The sequence below is a fragment of the Hetaerina americana genome, unplaced genomic scaffold, assembly GCF_022747635.1.
Source record: "Hetaerina americana unplaced genomic scaffold, ioHetAmer1.1.p SCAF_16, whole genome shotgun sequence".
NCBI classification, from domain to species: Eukaryota; Metazoa; Arthropoda; class Insecta; order Odonata; family Calopterygidae; genus Hetaerina; species Hetaerina americana.
The window spans coordinates 4,082,341-4,097,782 of NW_027286719.1; positions in this window are offsets into that span (position 1 = coordinate 4,082,341).

The following is a 15,442-nucleotide window of genomic DNA, read 5'->3' on the forward strand; positions in this document are numbered from 1 at the left end:
AAGGTAGTCCACGCAGCGTCTGTTCCTCAGTGAGGCGGCTGCAATGGCGTCTGACCCCAGTGGGGCGGCCAGTAAGTGATGGTGTCACGTTAAAAACACTATTAAGGAAGGCAACGGGAAACCACCTCAATTATCATTCCCAAGAACAATGTGATGGACAATAGAGATATTTTGAGTCCTGGCAACCACGGGGCTCGGCCCAATCGGCCGTGTGTCGTGCCCGGCAGCGGGGGAGGCAAGGCTTCCGCGGTCGTCATCCCACGAAACCCTTGCAAGGGAAAACCAGCAGCAGCAGGACAGAAGACGCAGGAGAAGAAGACCAAATTAGTTAAAATAGGAACGTCGAATGTTAGGACAATGATGAGGACAGGGAAATTGGAGAATGTTAAGCGAGAGATGGAAAGGGGAAATATAGATATTTTAGGCCTATGCGGGGTGAGATGGAAAGATAGCGGGGATTACTGGAGTGATAAGTATAAAAAAATGAGAGCCAACGAGGGGTTGCCATATTATTAAATGAAGAGGTAGGAAGAAGCGTAGTCAACATAGAGCAGGTAACGGATAAAATACTACTAGTGGAAATAAAAGCAGAACCGACGAACTTAGTTATTATTCAGGTATACATGGCACCGAGGAACCATAAGGAAGAAGAGGTCGTTAGGATATACGATCAGTTAGAGGACATAATCGCGTGTGTTCCTGCAGGGAAACATTTGATAGTGATGGGGGATTGGAATGCGACGGTAGGCGAAGGAAGAGATGGTGATGAGGTCGGGGACTACGGTTTAAGCACGAGGAATGACCGCGGGGAGAAAGCAGTTGAGTTCTGCAGGAGTCAGGGGTTAGTTATCACCAACACTTGGTTCAGACACCACAAAAGACGTAGGTATACATGGAAAATGCCAGGTGACTCGGGAAGATATCAGCTAGATTATATCCTGGTTAGACACAGGTTTAGGAACAGTGTGATAAATTCCCACAGCTTCCCGGGAGCGGATGCGGACTCAGACCACAATTTAGTTGTTATGAAATGTAGCGTACGTTTTAAAAAGATAAGGCAGGGGCGGCGAGTTAGAAAATGGAATGTAGAAGCATTAAATGGGTTGAAAAGAAAGGAATACAAACAGGCGGTAGAGAAAATCTTGGAGGACGGTAAAGAGCTAAGTACTATTGAAGAAAAATGGGAATGTATCAAAAAAGGGTTGTCTAAAGCGGCAAAAGACACTATTGGAACCGTTAACGCTAAAAGGACTCGTAAACCATGGATCACGGATGAGATGATTACAAAAATGGATGAGCGGCGAAAATGGAAGAATATAAATACAGAATTAGGCAAAATGAAGTACAAAGAATTGAACAATAAATTGAGGCGGGCAACAAATAGAGCAAAGGAAGCATGGTGGAAGACGCAGTGCGAGAATATGGAAAGTCTGCAGAGGAAGGGGGAAATCGGTGCGCTTTACAGCATAGTTAAATCTTTATCGGGAAGTAAGAAAGGATGATCAACGATAGCAGTTAGAGACAAGGCGGGTAAGCTAATAGTTGACGCAGGGAAGATCCAAGAGAGATGGAAGGAATATATACAAGAACTGTATAGCAAAGAGCTTAGACCAACATAGTTAGACATAGAAAAGGAACATGACGTAGAGGAAGAAAGCTTAGGTCCAGGCATACTAGACAATGAGATAGAAAGAGTATTAAGGGAGATGAAACTAAATAAGGCCGTGGGGGTGGATAACATTCCCGCGGAACTTTTAAAAGGCTTAGGAAAATGTGGGAGGAAGAGGCTATATGGGCTGATCCGTAGTATTTATGAGGAAGGAATCTAGCCGGAAGACTTTGTGAGATCAGTTTTAGATCCTATTCCGAAAAAGGTAAAGGCTACATCATGTGAGGACTACAGGACGATAAGTTTGATATCTCACGCAGCTAAAGTTGTTCTCAGGATCATAAACAAAAGGATAGAGAGTAGGGCAAATGATTACTTAGGGGATGATCAGTTTGGGTTTAGGAAGGGGAGAGGTACGCGTGATGCCATTGCAGTAATGAGATTATTAATCGAGAGGAATATAGAACACAACCAGGAGGTATTTGCCTGCTTCTTAGATTTCGAAAAAGCGTTTGATTGAGTGAATTGGGAAAAACTAATGAGTATTCTGCAGAAAACAGGAATAGATTGGAGGGAAAGGAGGCTGATCCGCAACCTGTACATGTCTCAGACTGCTCAGGTACGAGTGGGGAACGGGGAGTTCTGATGGGCAGTGTTAGGAAGAGGTGTAAGGCAGGGTTGCCCATTATCACCGCTGCTGTTCAACCTGTATGCAGAGGAAATGATTAGAGAGGCATGGGAAGAACTGGAGGTGGGAATGAAAGTGGGCGGGGAATTCCTAAAATCAGTTAGGTTTGCTGATGACCAAGCTTTAGTTTGTCAATCAGCCAAGGGGTTGAAAGCATTTCTGAGTGAATTGGAAATTCAGTGCGACAGGTATGGGATAAGAATCAATATTAATAAAACAAAGGTTATGCGATTTTCTAGAAAGAAAAAGGCCAAGCTTAACATTAAAATAGGAGGGCAAAAGGTAGAGCAGGTAGAACAGTTTACGTATCTCGGTAGTGTTTTGGACCAACACGGTCAAAGTAGTAGGGACGTAAGGAGAAGAATTGCGCTAGGCAAAGAGGCTTTCACAAGGAGGAGGGAGTTGATGACGGGGACTTTGAGTAAGGATGTTAAGAAAAGACTCGTAAAAACTTTGATATGGAGCGTAGCTATGTACGGAGCGGAAACGTGGTCATTGAAGCAGGAGGATAGACGTAGATTGGAGGCTTTTGAAATGTGGGTGTGGAGAAGAATGGAGAAGGTGAAATGGACAGAGAAGAAAACAAATGAGGAAGTACTTGGTATGGTGGGCGAAGAGAGGGGTTTGTTGGGAGCAATCCTATGGAGGCAGGAAAAGTGGATGAAGGGGGTGTTGACCGGCAGTGGGATGTTGAAGACTGTGATAGAGGGTAGAATGTTGGGCAAAAGAGGAAAGGGAAGGAACAGGATAGGGTTGTTGGACGGGATGAAGGGAGGAAGGAAGTACTCAGAGATGAAGAGGGACCTGATATAGAGTAGGATGATTGATTTTGTGTTTTGTTAGGAGTAATAAAATATTTGTTTGGTAGTTGTGTCAGTCCAAAAACCTACCTTAACCGGTAGATTACTTAAAAAAAATATATATATATACATATATATATATATATATATATATATATATATATATATATATATATATATATATATATATCGGTCGTATAGAAACACTCAAACGAGCAGTATAATATTTGGACGACACAATAGAACAAAAATAAAAGTCTTACTTGAAGAAGGCCTCGGAGAAGGCCGAAAGCTTAAACATTTTACAATCTGAGTGTCCTTTTAAGTGTTACCATTTTATTTGTGTTCTATTGTGCCGTCCAAAGATATATATATATATATATATATATATATATATATACATACACACACATATGTGTACATATATGTATCTATATATATATATATATATATATATATATATACATACACACACATATGTGTATATATATGTATATATATATACACACACACACATATGTGTATATATATATATATATATATATATATATATATATATATATATATATATATATATATATATATATATATACATAGATACATATATATACACATATGTGTGTGTGTATATATATATATATATATACATAGATACATATATATACACATATGTGTGTGTGTATATGTATATATATATATATATGTATATATATATGTATATATATATGCACATATAAGTATATATATAAATATATATATATATATATATATATATATGCACATATATGTATATATATATACACATATATGTATATATCTATATATATATATATTTATAGGTATATATGTATATATGTGTATATATACATGGCTTATGTATATATTCACATGGTTTCTTGCAAACTTATATGGTAAAGCCGCAATTTTTTCTCCTGGGCCAATGTTCAGTAGTCCCTTACAATGTACCCTATCCAGATGTGCTCAAATGCGAGATCTTATTCGCCGCCGCTCCCTAGGTTGCGTCCGTGAAAAAAAACACTCGCAGTTCGCGACTGAAACACGTTGTCAAAGACAACAACCGATCCATTTTTTTTATCCCTGAAAAAGTTTACAATTCTGCCAACCAATTAAACCCAGATTCGACGAGTTAAAACGAAAACAATCCACGTATGTGTGTGTGTGTGGCTATATATATATTATTATTATTATTAAAAATACACATGACCTAATAGACATTCTCAGGTGGCACACAAGTCCCAAATAATTGCAAAAGATAGTACATAAAACCAGACTTCAAAACACAAATCTCTTTAACAAAACAAGTTAACCCCCATCCCATTTACAGCCATTAATCAGCAAGAAAAAAAAGATAAATTAAAAATAAAATTAAGCTATTACATATAATACATTATACCACACATCAATCAAATTATTACATATATGCCTTATATCTATTCTTAAAAGTATACACTCTGTTAGGAAAGGGCTCGAATATTTTTGCAGGTAAGGTGTTCCACTCAACAATTGTTCTATTTAGAAAAGAAATTTTTTTTTATTTGTTCTCTGTGCCCGGCATTTTACCTTAAATTTGTGATAATTTCTGCCTATAAAATTTGGGTTCCCCGCCTCTTTCCTAAGATCTGCCCAAGCTTTCTCCCCCTTCAGAATTCGGAACATTCCACAAAGTCTGCTTACTTTCCTTCTAGTTTCTAGAGGTTCCCAGCCCAGCGTTTCTAGCATGTCAGACACACTCTCCATCCTCCTATGCTTCCCCAGAACATATCGGGCAGCCTTTCTTTGCACCTTTTCCAGTTTTTTAATATGACCTTCTTCATGAGGGTCCCATACAAGAGAAGCGTACTCTAAAATTGGTCTTACTAGGGTCAGATAAGCCTTCTCCTTGGTTGCTCTAACGCTCCCTTTGAGGTTTCTCATTACCCAATGAAGAGTTTTGAAAGCTTTCTTATAGGTGTACTCCACATTTAGCCCCCACCCTAAGTCCTTAGTTAAATATACACCTAAGTATTTGACAGTATCACTTCTAGGAATGACATTTTCTGAGAATTTATATTCCAAATTGTTTCCATTTACCTTATTGCTAAAAGTGATGGATTTGCATTTGCTAACATTAATATCCATCCCATTTTTTGTCACCCAATCTGCCATTTTATTAATGTCCCTTTGAAGTTTGTCACGGTCTCTGTCATTTTCGACTTTCCTGTAGATAATACAGTCGTCTGCAAAAAGTCTAATCTGAGAATTAATATTTATTGGGAGATCATTTATATATATTAAAAACAAGAGCGGGCCAAGTACGCTTCCTTGTGGGACTCCCGATGTTACCCTTGCTTTTTCAGAATGCACTTCTCCTAATTTGACCCTTTGTGTTCGACCTTCCATGAAATTTCTGACCCAAGAGAATACTCTTCCATCTCTGTGTAGTGGCAATTGGCCCATCTTAAGCATTAAGCGATCGTGGTAAACTTTGTCAAAGGCTTTTGACAGGTCGACTATTATAGCATCCACCTCTATTCCCGCATCCATAGAGTCGAACATTTCTTGGCAGAACCCTAATAGCTGAGTTTTGCAAGAGTGCCCTTTTCTAAAACCGTATTGGCGACTATACAACCAATTCTCACTCTCCCACAAGTCCCAGAGATAATCAGCCATTATCTTTTCTAATAGCTTGCATACAACTGATGTCAAGCTTACCGGTCTATAATTATCAACTAGTGCCTTATCTCCTCCTTTGAAAATTGGCGTAACATATGCCTCCTTCCAAGCATTTGGCAGGGCATTATTGTTTAAGGTAATATATATATATATATATATATATATATATATATATATATATATATATATACATATATACATATATATATATATATATATATATATAATATTATACACATATACATATTTCTATATATATATATATATATATATATAATTATTCATTTACAAGGAAATAGATATAAGGAAAAGGGATAGGAGCACACATAAAAGACAAACACGGGAGAGTGCAAAAATATTTCATTGACCGGGACTTGACCACCGGATCATTCGATCACCGAACCAATGTTCTAACAGAGCAGAACATTAAAAATAAAAAATGATTTAACAGAAATAAATGTACGCATAAAAGTATTTTCCGCCTTCACCACCTCCTTTATATGTTTCTATCCCATTTTCCTTATATCTATATCCATGTGTATATTATATATATATATATATATATATATATATATATATATATTATTACTAGGTAATCTACCGGTTAAGGTAGGTTTTTGGATGGACAGAGCTACTAAATAAATAATTTGTGATTCCTAACAATATACAAAATCCAGTATCCTACTCTACCTCTTCATCTCTGAGTACTTTCATCCTCCCTTCATCCCGTCCAACATCCCTATCCTGTTCCTTCCCTTTCCTCGTTTGCCTAACATTATCCCCTCTACCACAGTCTTCAACATCCCACTGCCGGTCAACACCCCCTTCATCCACTTTTCCTGCCTCCATAGGATTGCTCCCAATAAACCCCTCTCTTCGCCCACCATACCAAGTACTTCCTCATTTATTTTCTTCTCTGTTCATTTCACCTTCTCCATTCTTCTCCACACCCACATTTCAAAAGCCTCCAGTCTACGTCTATTCTCTTGCTTCAATGGCCACGTTTTCGCACCGTGCATAGCAACGCTCCATATCAAAGTTTTTACGAGTGTTTTTTTAATATCCTTACTCAACGTTCGTTCGAAGGTTTCCGCGGCGATGAGTAGGTGATTTCCACATTTTTCGGGCTGCGTCCGCGTATGTCGTTTAAATGTACAACAGTTTCGCCAGCTATCCTGCTGGCGTCCTCAGGTCAAGGACGCCAGCAGGATAGCTGGCGTCCTTGACCTGAGGACGCCAGCAGGATAGCTGGCGAAACTGTTGTACATTTAAACGACATACGCGGACGCAGCCCGAAAAATGTGGAAATCTCCTTACTCAACGTCCCTGTCATCAACTCCCTCCTCCTTGTGAAAGCCTCTTTGCCAAGCGCAATTCTTCTCCTTACGTCCCTACTACTTTGACCGCGTTGGTCCAAAACACTACCGAGATACGTAAACTGTTCTACCTGCTCTAGTTTTTGCCCTCCTATTTTAATATTAAGCTTGGCCTTTTTCTTTCCAGAAAATCGCATAACCTTTGTTTTATTAATGTTGATTCTTATCCCATACCTGTCGCACTGAATTTCCAATTCACTCAGCAATGCTTGCAAAGCCTTGGCTGACTGACAAACTAAAGCTTGGTCATAAGCAAACCTAACTGATTTTACGAATTCCCCGCCCACTTTCATTCCTACCTCTAGTTCTTCCCATGCCTCTTTGATCATTTCCTCTGCATACAGGTTGAACAGCAACGGTGATAATGGGCAACCCTGCCCTACACCTCTTCCTAACACTGCGCAACCGGACTCCCCGTTCCCCACCCGCACCTGTACAGTCAGAGACATGTACAGCTTGCGGATTAGCCTCCTTTCTCTCCAATCTATTCCTATTTTCTGCAAAATACTCATTAGTTTTTCCCAATTCACTCTATCAAACGCTTTTTCGAAATCTACGAAACAGGCAAATACCTCTTGGTTGTATTCTACTGGTATATTCCTCTCGATTAATAATCTCATCACTTCAATGGCATCACGCGTAACTCTCCCCTTCTTAAACCTATATATATATATATATATATATATATATATATATATATATATATATATATATATATATATATATGTGTGTGTGTGTGTGTGTGTATTTATTTATATATATACACGCACATATTATATTTATTAGGTAACTTACCGCTTATTATAGGTTTTGGATGACACCTATCGCTTGAATACCATTCAAAATTGATGAAAAATTATATTATGACTCCATTGAATACGAAAATCTTCAACTGAGCTCCAAATGCAATATTTATTTATGCAGCTAAAACTGAAGTAAAAGGCACTGTTGAGAATCTTTTCCCATTAGATCTAGGCCGATTGACTTGCATAAATCAATTTTTTCTCCTTCTCATAAACGTTTTTGCACTAACCGGTCCCTCCATTTTTATCAATGAAAGTTTGTACCCTTTGACGATGGGGGGCATGCTGAATTAACTGATGTATCAAATCCGGTTTATTTATACCTACTTCCCGTCTCTCCAATTTCCTTACGACTAAATAAAGGAAATTGTATACCAACATAATCTCTTACTCTTAAGACTGGAAAATAAATATCTGCCAGTTGATTGGTCAAGGAATTAGCCTATGACGAATGTTAATACCTTCTTTCAGAATTAATATTCAATTCTATTCAATTAATTTCAATTCTAATCCATTAGGATATACTTAACTTTCGTTAAATTTACGATTATGCTTGCCCTCATTAACGTTACTTATTATCGCTTCTCCTAGCATCATCATTTTTCGAAGCCAGCGGATACAACCTCACTTTTCCTTGCGAATCGGCTGATGAGAGAGTTCCCGCTTTGAATGTCATTTAATTCACTAATCCAATGTAATATTTCTCATTTTTTTCTTATGATTTGTAGAAGAACTTACATCAGAGTGGGTTTATTAACTGATTATTAGATTCCTTCAGTCCACAAATGCAATGCCTAAGAATTATGTAAGAATCTATGCGCTTGGGGGAATATCCACCACCAGTAATTAGATCTTCGTGCCGACAAAAATACCTGAATAATTTGGAAGTGTGCATAAAAATATATTATGATGAAAGTTTCAATTTTCGTCTGCATCTAAACGAATTACATTTTCGGTAGATTACAAAAGGCAATAAATGGAATAGCATTGCCATTTTTCAAGTAGGGTTAGCACTTTTTGCTCCTTTTCCGGATTCGGGCTATTTATATATTTCTCTCAATAAAGGCAGGAGGGCATAAGATATTCGTTTATTGTCGAATATAAACAGGTATTTTGGTGGAGAGTAGAAAACAGCTGGGAATTATATTTGACGACATAAATGTTAAGTGTGGCTGGGGAGCAGTAAGTTCTGATGTAAAATGTAGCCCAATGGAGCCAATAAGGAAGATATTGATATATGATGGGGCGCGGGAGACTAACAGAAGGGATAATTTCGAGAATGCGGGAGAGAGGGACGTATGGGCATTTCCGATGGATGAAAGTCGGGAGGATACTCTTGAGGAAGGGTGGAAAAGAAACGCAGATTGCACGGAAGTAGATTAGAATGAGCACAAAAGCCTCGATGGACCGTCCAAACCTTCAATTTAACTACTCACGAGTATAATGCTGTCTACCTATAATGGCAATAATGGACCCAGTGCAAAAACACGCACTTCGAGGGAAAACATTAATGCCAAAAGATTTAGACGCCCCATGAGACGAGCGGGCTTCCCACTCGCTGCTGTACCTTAGTAACTGAAGGCGGAGCAGCCCCAGGTCTCGAGCACCCTCCCCCTCCCCGAGCAAACGGCCCATCACCGCGCAGCAGTTCCCTTCTGGTGTCGAGCATCCCGGACCAGGGAGCCTCGAGGACGAATTCACTCCATCCCTGCACCATAGCCACCCGCCAACCAAACCGCTCCCCTGCCCGCCATTAGCATACAGCTGCCCTGCGAAACCCCCTACCGCCGTAAATGAGCATGAAGTCTAATTGAAAAGCCACGAGCGCTCTCTCGACCTGCCCCCCCCCCTCCGCCTTCGGCAGGAAGAATGGATTTCTCCCCGGGCGGCAGCTGCACCCGCGGCCGAAGACCCCTCGACCTCAGCACCCAAAGCCACGCCATTGGCCGGTGGACGTCCCTCGTCGGTGCCTGTCCAATGCCCTCGTCCCCACCGTTCGCAGCAGCGAACCCGCGCTAAGTCCCCGTGACGGAGTGTACAAGCCCCCCCCGCCCCGGATAACATTTAAAGGGTGCACCGGTGGGGGGGGGGGGAGGACGGTTGCAGTGAAGAAGGCGAAGGACGCTTCCTGCATCCCTGTGAGAACGAAGCGCCGCCCCCCCTCCCCTCTCCGTCCCGCTGCTCGCCCCCGGAAGCATCCGGGCGCGTAGGGCAGGGAGGAGGGGGCTACCGTCTCTGCCCCCGTGACGACTTGGCACGGGGCGAAAAGTGGGAGTGGCCAGGGGGGATGCGGGGCGAGATCTCCCATTGTCCCACATTTCGGGGATGATGTGCCAACTCGCCCCGCCCCTCGCGAGCGCACCGGCCCGGAATAGGGCTCGGGCCGGCCCGGGGGGAGAGGGTCCCGCGGCTCCCACTCCCTCCCTTTACGTGCTCCCTGCCCCCCTATGCGTCTCATCCCCCAAACGCCACCGCCAACACTGCCTCCACGAAAGAAAACTGATATACAGGACGCATTTATCACGGACCCAAACACGGCTAATGATAGCCATGAAATTTAATTGATAAAAGTTGCCGTGGGCTGCTGTCACTTTTGATTGACTAATAACTCGTGCCTTCGGACGCACTGGGCGGGGTTCCGAGTGGCGAAGCGCAAGGAACCTTCCCACAACCACCCCGGCGTAGCCTTTCGTGGGGTGGGGGTGTTCGAGGGTGAAGGGGGGCTGTGTGTGTATGCGGGGGTAGGGGGATTGGAGCACCCCGCCCGAATGGTTATATTTCTTTCGAAACTCACTCGTGGAATAATAAAATCGTTCCCCGTAAGGTCGTTTTTTTTCTTCTTTTTTCTTTGTTACCGACGCCGCGACCCTTCGCATCCATGCCGAACCGGAGAGCTAAAAGGGAGTGGGGGCCTAGCGGGCCCTGCACGATAAAAAAACGCGTGAAAACCCTCTCTCCCTTCACCAGTTCACTTCTTTATCGAGATATGCCTTAAGATCTTGAGAAAACAAACCCTACAGAGTTTAAATCCGCGGATTGACTTTACCGACTCGTTTCCACATGTTCGTCTCTAGGTCGCACCATACGGCTACGTGTGCCGCGGCATTTGCTCCAATCGCTGAGGGGAACGAATGAGAAAACGCGAGCACGGATCCAACGGTCTCGAAGGCTTTTGGGACGCTTTCTGACGTACATTCCGTTAAAATGGCGGAACTATGAGGATGTTTAGAAGTTTCAGCCACGCAAAAGGGAAATTCCTGCGGCTGAGTCGTGAGGACGACAATGGCCGTTCCACAGTTCTATCCTACATCATTAAAATGTCCGTGGCAAACAACAGGAATCGGCTCATAATCAGATCTATCTTGACCATGCCCTACTAACAATCTATAAAACGATTTCACACCTGAGCGTAAATCCATAATGTTTCCCTTTGTTAGTGACTAAACAACATATTATAATGGACAAGGATTTGAATGCGGAACTTCCAATTTCCATCGTTTCTTTTTGTTTAAAAGTAACAAGTTGCAATGGCTTCTGTTTTCGTACAACGCTCCGTTAACATTATCCAATTACCAAAAGACCATCTTCCGGTGTGTGAAATTTTCCTAAAACGTCATCAATGCTTTGGCAAAAACCTCGATCAATCCTATTATTTAAGGAATCGATTATAATTAATACACGGAAATCTGACGGAGAAAACTTATTCTCTAATTCGGCAGTGAGAATTGATATGCATACCAGACGATAGGCCATGTTCCTATGCATACCAGACGATAGGGAATGTTCACGATGTTTCTAAAATATATCGTTTTAATTTGCTTTCATGGTTTTTATATTCGTGCAACGAATCTTATTAATCTTAGAGTGGCAACAAATGGTAAAACGAAATATGGGATAAAAGATTGTACCAACAAGCTAAAACATCCATATCTGTTTTCCGAACGGATTTTGGTGGAAATATTTTCTACTATATTAACTGGAGTGTTACTCCATGTTACTTCTTTGCTCCAAATTTTAACAGTCACCTTCAAACAGCCCTTAAGAATTGATTGATATAAATACCACACTCATACGTAGATATGCAAAAAAGATAAGTTCCGTTACGTTTGCATATTTACTCAATGCAATCATTCAATGAATTTTAAAGCCCATGCTATGTGTTCCCACATAAAATCTAACGTAAGCTAGTGATTCTGAGAGTTGTCTTAAATTTCCAATCCAATAGCAAGCTTGAAATTACTTCTCAGTAATAAGAGTTTGTCTTTTTTATGTAAGTAGGACATATTTCACAGGAGAAAATTTGCAAACCGGGAGGGAATTATCGTATTTGTGTTATTTGTATTTCATATGGTCTTTGATATCGCAAGAGCATAAATTTGCAGCTTAACACATTTTTCCCGTGAATCAAAATTATTATTGTCCAGAAATTTTATTCCAATGCGTTGACTAATATGTCATGTTGGATTATTAAGCTATTTTCCTAACGGTTTGTGAACACAAATATTTTCTAATATTATTTTTACCCATCATGAATATGAGAAATTCATCGTAGTATGGTTTCACAGGAAGAAAATTACAGTTTTCTTGAAACGGTTTAGAAATATACCTTTATCGCTATTCGAATCTGAATGAAAAATAAAACAAATGGCCACAAACATGAGGTCGAGAAAATTGCACTACCCCCAATGAGAATGAAAACGTTCTATCAGATGTTTAATTTTCAATAACACCTATTCAATCGGAGTGGTAGCTTGTGTTGCAACACCGCGTATCAGTTATTAATAACTAGTTTTGATGGTTATAGCTAGGCTGAATCGCTCTCCAAGGAATAATTTCTAGCGTAGAATTATATCTGTACTGAAATTATGCCTTAAAATGCTACTAATGAGTCCATAAATTCAAATCCAGTTGAAATATTAGTTTCATTTCAGACTATCAACATGTTAAATTTTTTTTTCTAAATGGATAGTAACGTGAAAGCTACCTAATTAATGCGTGTTAAGGTTCCGGGTATAGGGTGTTGGAAATTTGGAGCTAGGAAATCATCAGAAATGGAAAAATTGATACCCATATTATGCAAGGCATAGAACCTTTTCTCACCTCTAATTCGGTAAATCCATTGATATTGATTGGTTCCGCTGTTACCAAGCCTCAAGCCCATGTGCTAAACAAACCGCTCGCTTGTTTCATCAAGAGTGTTCCGAGTTGCCACGACAAGCGTCATCGGAGAAGAAACATCGACGGTATAAATACTTTGTGGGAGGAGGACTGTGACACTGGGATGAAAGGACCCCGGTGGAAACGGGCGGGAATATCTCTGGGACTGAGTCGCTCCGTCTTAAAACATCTCCTTCCACCTCCACAGCGAATGAAACACGCAGATCCATCACGGGCGGGCGACCATTCCACTTTGTGAACTCAGCGACGGCAGCCGATCCCGAGCACACAAAGGGCAACCCTTCCCACGAATTAAATTCATCCCTTTTGAACGGACGGCCGCTCTCTGTCCTCGGTCCACACACCCCGCACCCCATTAGAACCCCTACTCGTAGAATGGCGACGCTTGAAGACGCCCACCGGGCGCCCTTCCCGCGACGACAGAACCATTGCCGCGGCCGTCGGAGACGTGATCTTGTCCGGAAGGTCGCGGCGTCCATCATTGTCTTCTGGAGGAGTAAGGAGGGGTCTGGCGGGGAGGTTGCGGGGCAAATGGATACGAGCCCATAAGGCTGCTTTCCCTCCATTCAGCCTCCCCCTGCGCACCCTTCGCTAATCAGCTGGAACTAACTGCTATGTAGATATGGTGCTCCGTGGTGCGTCAAGTCGCACCCCGAGAGAGAGGGGTCCGACTTGTGAGCGGTGCAAAATTATGCGAATTTAAATGACTGATAGGGGGTGAGGTCTCTGCCTCGAATTTATGACTCCCCAGTAAAAAGAGATTTGTATTTGCACCCTGGCTATGCCATTTAACTTGGCCATCATGGATATACTTTTGAAATCAATTCACTGTTGTACATTCTCATTTCGATAGCACCAATAATTGTAAGAGTTAATCGCAATCATGTGTTAATGATATTATTCTCTCGTGCATTCAAGGTGATCTTGAATTCATGAATGAGCTGTTGGATAGAAAAGAACGTACTTGTTACTTCATTAAGAACACCCACAACACAAGAGAAATGAATTTGAGAAAAACATATATTTCTTATAATTTTTATACTCTAATTATTCCATGGAATGAGAATGATTTTATGTAATTGACTGCAAGTACATTTAATAACGTTTATATTGGAAATATATACCAAGCAAAATTATTTCTACGAAAGTTCTTATTTTCATGACTTTAAATCAACAAAGTACTCGTTGAATTTTTCATCAAACTGTCATATATGACCTCATAATTTTTAATATTATTCATCAGATAATCATAGAATGAATATTAACTGAGCAACTGACTTCATTAATAGTTAAAAAAAACGTTCTTTAAATCATATCATAAAAATCTTTTTATCAGCTCTTGTTAAACGCTTTGAGTGTAGCATAAAAATTATTCTTACCTTATACTCTTAGAGTAATTCACCTAACAAACATATATCAGGTCTAGTATTACATGTAGGTTCTAGGATGGCCGCTGAAAAATATTACACGACTTGGGCTACAAAAGACTTGCTTCGACAGTTGAGAACTAGTTCATTGTTTCAGTACCCTTTCAGACCTCTTAAATACTACCTAATGTGCTATTTCTTTCTAGTTCCTACCGAGGAAATCTTTTTTGGCTCTTTTACCAGACATCACCATCCTACTACCTCTTCCTAACTTCTGCATCCATTTTTTCTGCCCCTCTATTTTCACCAATTAGTTTCCAGTTTCCTTATCATTCATAACCTTTCGTTTTTTTCATCCTTTGAAAATTTTTGCCATCCGCCAATGTTAGCGAAATCTCACAATAACCCAATCCAAAGTGAATCTTAATGATCGGTTTCCGATACCATAAAACCGTTTGATTCATATTTATACACTTATCTGCAATTATTTCCTTTTCTTTTGGTATCGCGATCTAACACTCATAGAGTCAAAAATGCTATACCTGTATTTTCTATGGAAACGTTTATTAATAGCTCAACGCTTCGCTTTTCCAAATGCCCACATCCCCCTCTAAATGTAAATAAATAATTATCGCCCAAATTGAATGCGCATTTACTGCTTAATTATGCCCTCATTGTTGAAAATTGAGGCTTGTATCTCATTTCACGAGGAATTTATTGCTTTTATTATCATCTAATAAAATCTTTTTTTCCATTCTTCTCACAGATTTCTTATGGCATTCATTATTTTTTGGCGCGTGCCAATACATTAGTGCTTGACTGGCAGGGAATCAGATGATTCGCTGCCCCAAAAATGAGCAAAAATAATGAGAAATATAAATACATATATTCTTGCCGTGAGCCTGTGCAATAACTTCCTTATCAGCTTTAAATATAATTCGTCACGCT